The sequence below is a fragment of the Vulpes lagopus genome, chromosome 2 (genome assembly GCF_018345385.1).
Source record: "Vulpes lagopus strain Blue_001 chromosome 2, ASM1834538v1, whole genome shotgun sequence".
Lineage (NCBI taxonomy): Eukaryota > Metazoa > Chordata > Mammalia > Carnivora > Canidae > Vulpes > Vulpes lagopus.
The window spans coordinates 110,213,487-110,219,555 of NC_054825.1; positions in this window are offsets into that span (position 1 = coordinate 110,213,487).

Sequence of the window (6,069 nt, forward strand, 5' to 3'; positions counted from 1 at the left end):
GTAGACTTTTTAAATTTTTTTTGCTTTGTCTCTTATGAATCTATATGTATGGTGTTTCTACAGAAAGGCTTCAGTAGCTGGTGGTACAAATTAAAATTTGAATAAAGATGATTTCTTTTCAATGCATTACATTTTGGTTTTATTCTGGAGGAAAAACTTGATTAGAATATTTATTATAATAGGTAAATTGTCTCAAGTCATCTTCACATCTTACATGGAATACAATATTTTTTTCACTATTTCTAGTTGAATAGTATAATTAACTGGCAAAGCTTGTCGAGTTATTTGTAGGAAATGCTATCTGACTTAGTGTATTACTTGAGCATATGTCATCAATTCTGAAACCAAAAAATATATATTAAAATTTCTTTCAATATCTTTGTTACTGATGATTCTTGTTAGGCTCACAATACAATGATTCTCGCTCTGTAATTTGTATGATCTCAAAGTTGTCCTGGCACTTTTTCCTGAAAAACTGTAATTATGTTTCTCAGTGCTATTACCTGCCCAGTCTCACATAATTACTGCTGTAATTTGTCCATGTTCCTGGTCTTCCCATCCTGGGAAGTCATGTCTGGTCAACTTCTAGAAAAGCTCCTCCATTGCTCTTTCATTTTCTTCCTGCTTCCAATAATAAAAAATATATATATATTTTTTTCACGTGTGCTTTGAAAAGTCACAAGATTCTAAAGAATTCCCTATAGCACAGAGTTGCTGAGGTTATCCCTCTTTGTTCTGAATTCTTCACAAATCTATTTTAACCTCAATTTCAAGATGACCTAGTGTCCAAAAGGGCTGGAGGAAAGGCGATTGCGATCTCGCAGTTCTGGAGCACATCAGTTGGAGAAATAGTTCTGCTGGGAATACAACATGGACAGGGTCATTCCTAAACAGAGAGCTGCAGTGCAAGCTGACCCAAGTGAGGAGGGGCGGATTCATGGGGGTTTCTGCAAAGAGAACAAGCATGCCCTGCAGGCTTTCCTCCCCTTCAGTAAACATTGGGAAACAATGTCATGGCCCTGGGAAAAGGACTCAAAGGCCTCATAAAGACTTGGCCTTAGAACAAAGTCACTCCTCCATCATGTAACAATTACGGATTTCCAACTTGATGGAGGGAGCTCAATAATGGGGTTGAGTCATATATGCAGGAAAGATAGGGGACAGAAAGCAAAAATCTCCTCTGAATCCTCAGCAGGCAACTGATATTCTTTCAACTGTATGCCATAGTTACAGAGAGAGCAGGAGAGAGCTTCCTATAAAACAAGCAAATGAACAGCACAACCATCCAGGGTAGGCTGAGCAGCCAAATAGCTAGAGAGAGGGAGAACTTGCAGAAAAACAGGATATTGATCTGCCAGGGGACACAGATGAGCCCCACAAAATTATGAGAGAGAGAGAGAACATTAAGGTTGACATGTAACACACAAATATCTACTCATCTTTTGGGGTCTGAAGAAGAAGCATGAGGTCTTCTCCTATAAAATATAATAGGTGCATTGAAGAAAAACATGGTCACCATTGAGATTGTGGTTCGCAAAATCAAGTTCAAGAAATTTCAAACCCATAGAGCATAAATGTAAAAAAAAAATGGACATATTGAGGGAAACATTAGAAAATCGGAAGGTAAGGTAAAAAAAAAAAAAAAACGTTGGAGGGTAAAGTAAGATAATGAAAATATTCATAAGACAAGCTTCAGAAAGAGAGTATAGACAGATCAAGAACTTATTCTCAATAATAATCATTTGATTCTTCATACTAATTAATTAATTAAATGATAGTAAGACAGGAAAATGTTATACAAAGAGTGAGCTGAGCCTGAAAATTAGAATAGCTCACCATCTGCAGAGAGGATTGACACAAAGAGTTAAGGATCAAATCAAGGCATGATTTGGGGATAATTCAGAGGATATAGGGGGAATATCTTAAATTTTTTTTCAACTGAAAATCCAGTATCCTACCAGATAAAAAATCAAATCTGGAAACAAAGAGGGGAAAAAATAGAGAGAGAGAGATGCTCAAATACCACATTTATAATTGTCAGGATAAAAAGAAAGAGAAAAACCTAAATAAGGGGTATGCAAACATTCTGAGTATATTGCTCTCAGAAAATTGTGTGAGAAAAGACTCGGTTAGGGGCACCTGGGTGGTTTAGTCAGTTAAGTATCTGTCTTGAGCTCAGATTATGATCCCAGGGTCCTGGGATCAAGCCCCACACTGAACTCTCTGCTTAGCAAAGAACTTGCTTCTCCCTCTGCCTCTGTCCTCTCCCTGCTCTAGTGCTCTCTTTCTCTCTCAAATAAATAAATAAAACTTTTAAAAAAAGAAGACTCTATCAAAAAGAAAGGAAAAATAAACAATGAAGCCAAAGAAACAATAGTGTATGAACCCAGCAGAGTAAACAGTGAGAAGAGACACAGTAGCATGTCTAGATATTGTCTATACACCAGTAGGCTTTAAATGAAATGAATGCATTCCACAATTGTTGGATGTACCTTTACAGAAATGTCAACTAGGCTAAGGGGGGGGGGGGGTTCTTCAGATCTACTTTATTCAGAATTATTTTTCACTGATTGTCTAGTAAGTTACAAAGAAAGATGAATTAATATTGCCGACTATGTTTGTTAGTATCTCCAAATTTGTGTGTGGGTTTGTCTATTTCCCCCTTAAATCCTATCAGTTTTAGCTAGAACAGTTCTTTTAAAATTTTATTTATTTATTCACGAGAGACAGAGAGAGAGAGAGAGAGAGAGAGAGAGAGAGGCAGAGACACAGGCAGAGGGAGAAGCAGGCTCCATGCAGGGAGCCCAACGTAAGACTCGATCACGGGTCTCCAGGATCATACCCTAGGCCAAAGGCAGGTGCTAAACCGCTGAGCCACCCGGGGATCCCCTAGAACAGTTTTATATGTACGTATGTGATGGTTATAGTTTCCTGATGTATTGGCCTATTGATCATTACGAGCTTTTTATAGCCTTTCCTCCTTTCTGATGCTGTTTATTTTCAGGGCATATTATCTAATGTATTTTAAAAGTATTTATGCCGTTTTAGATGTTTCTTGTAGACAGACTAGAGTTGGCACTCTTCAAATCCAGTCTACAAATCTTTGTCTTGATTAGAATCTTCCATCTAGTTATATATAAACCTGTTACTGATACAGTTGGGTGTAAGTATGCCATTTTCCTAATTGTTTACTACTTTTCTGTTTGGCTTCATTTTTGCTCCCCCTTGCCCCCATCATTTTTTGTTAATTAAGTATTTTGGGGATCCCATTTTATTCCTACTATTGGCTTTTTTGTTTTATTTATTTGAATTACTTTTTAGTAGTTTCTTTAATGATTACAATATGCATCTTTAATCTATGATAGTAGTCTTAACAGTATTTTTCAATTACTTCAGGTAAAATAGGAGACTTCTGCTCAGTATGTTTGTAACACTCATCTGTAGGGTTTATTGTCCTATTTATCTACATACATCATAAACTGAACAAAAAAAGTTATCATTTTTGCTTTAAACAGCCATTTTATCTTTTAATGAAATAGATCAAACACTAGTGGCTTCATTCACATGGTTTGATTTTTCCTAAGGAGACTCATGGGACTCCAGATGGCAACACTGATGAATCCTTTCAGGAAAAGGATACAAGCAGCAAATACGTGAAGGTGAGGATATCTGTAGGTTGCCTCATTGTACGGGTCCCACAGAAACCAACATCAGCCCTGATAGTCCTCTCTCTTCAGGGCCTCACAACTGGATGTGCTTTCTTTTCAAATCCAGAGTCACTAACATGTGCATGGAATACCTCAAAATAGATTCTCAACCAGGGCATCTTATACCTGACTCTTCACATGGACTGTGGCCAGCTTGATATAAAACCACTCTCCAGGGCAGTCCTGGTGGCTCAGTGGTTTAGCGCCGCCTTCAGCCCAAGACAGGATCCTGGGGGACCCGGAATTGAGTCCCATGTCAGGCTCCCTGCATGGAGCCTGCTTCTTCCTCTGCCTGTTTATCTGCCTCTCTCTCTATGTCTCTCGTGAATAAATAAATAAAATCTTTAATAAATAAATAAATAAATAAATAAATAAATAATAAAACCATCCCCCAGGGCAGAGCCTGCTGGGTTTCTCACCTGACCCAGCACAAATCATCAACTCTATTGCACAAACCACCCTGAACTCTCCCTGGATCCCTCATCACAAAAATAGCATTTTAATTAATCAATACCTTTAATGCCTTCACTAGGTGTCAGCGCTATGCAGGTGCATTACTTATTTCAAAAAAACAGCTCAGGTCAACTCCAGGGCCATTGCTGTGATTAACCTTCAAAGCATGTGAACATGTGTGTGTGTGTCGATACGTGTGTGTGTGTGTGTATATGTGATAATCTTTCATGTTGACTCACATATTCACCATTCATGCAACTCTTCATTCCTCCTCGTAGATTAGATTTGTCATCTTGGGTCATTTCCCTTGGCCTGGAGGACCTTCCTTAGCATTTCTTAAGATTTTTGTCTTCTGGTGGCAAATAGTTTCCATTTTTGTTTCACTGGTACCAAAAATATATTTCCTCTTCATTTTATTCAGGATAGATTAGTTGCAGGTAGAATTCTTCCTTGAGTTTTGACTCTTGTGGAATCTAAAAAGATAAGCAAATGAATAAACAAACAAGCTAGAATCCGGTTTACAAATACAGAGAACAAGCTGATCCTCGGGGGGAAGGTGAGGGAAGGGATGGGCAAAATGGAGGCAGGGGGTGGGAGATAAGATATAGGCTTTCAGTTATGGTGTGAATAAGTCATGAGGGCAAAAAGCACAGCATGGAGAGAATATAGGCAACAGTATTTTAATGGTGTTTTGTGGTGACAGATGGCAGCTATACTTGTGATGAACACAGCATAACATATGAAGAAGCGGAATCACTGTTTTTTTTTTTTTTAATGATTGTATTTATTTATTCATGAGATACACAGAGAAAGGCAGAGACAAAAGCAGAGTGAGAAGCACTCCCCACAGGGAGCCTGATGCAAGATTCAATCCCAGGACCCCAGGATCGATTCAATCTCAGGACCCCAGGATCACGACCTAAGCTGAAGGCAACATTTAGCCACTGAGCCATCCAGGTGCCTGGGAATCACTGTGTTGTATACCTGAAACTAATGTAACATTGGGTGTCAACTATAATCAAAAAAAATTTTTTAAGGATTTTGTTATTCCTTTTTTTCAGCAGCTTAAATACATTCTGCCAATATTTTCTGGCTTTTATTTTTTCTAAAAGGAACTGAGGACAGATTATGTCTTTTTCTCCTCTTTATGGAGTGCTTTCTCTTGTTTTCATAATTTCTCCTTATATTTAACCTCCAATGGCTCAGTTGCAATGTTCCCAGGTGATTTTTGTTTGTTTCTATCCTACTTAGTTTGTTGAGGTTCATGTATCTGCATAACATTTTCACTAAATGTAGAAAAATTCTGACGATTGTTTCTTCAAATATTTCCTCTATTCCTTTTTCTCACTCTTCTCTTTCTGAAACCCCAGTTACGTTTGTATTGACACATTGACCTGGTACCACAGGACTCTGAGACTCTGTTCATTTCTCTCTCTCTTTTTTTTTTTTTTCAGATTGGCTAATGTCTATCAACCTATCCATCCTCAGCTTCACTGAGTGTTTCCTCTGTTGTCTTCAATCTGCTGTTGGATCTATCTAGTGAATTTTTCATTTCAATTATCACACTGCATAGAATTTTAGTTCTTATATTTTCTCTTTCTCCACTCAAGTTCTCTATCCCTTCACCGAGACCATGTTTTTCTTTGAATGCAAAACTGGAATTGTTCATCTTGCATCCCAACGTATATAATATGATTGGTCTGCAAAACCAATAGCCATCAATTTAACGAAAAGTGGCCTCAATTTAAAATGTTTATAGGGTACCTGGGTGGCTCAGTGGTTGAATGTCTGCTTCTGGCTCAGGTCATGATCCCCGGGTCTTGGGATTGAGTTCTGTGTCAGTCTCCCCACAGAGAGTCTGCTTCTCCCTCTGCCTATGTCTCTTCCTTTCTCTCTGTGTCTCTTATGA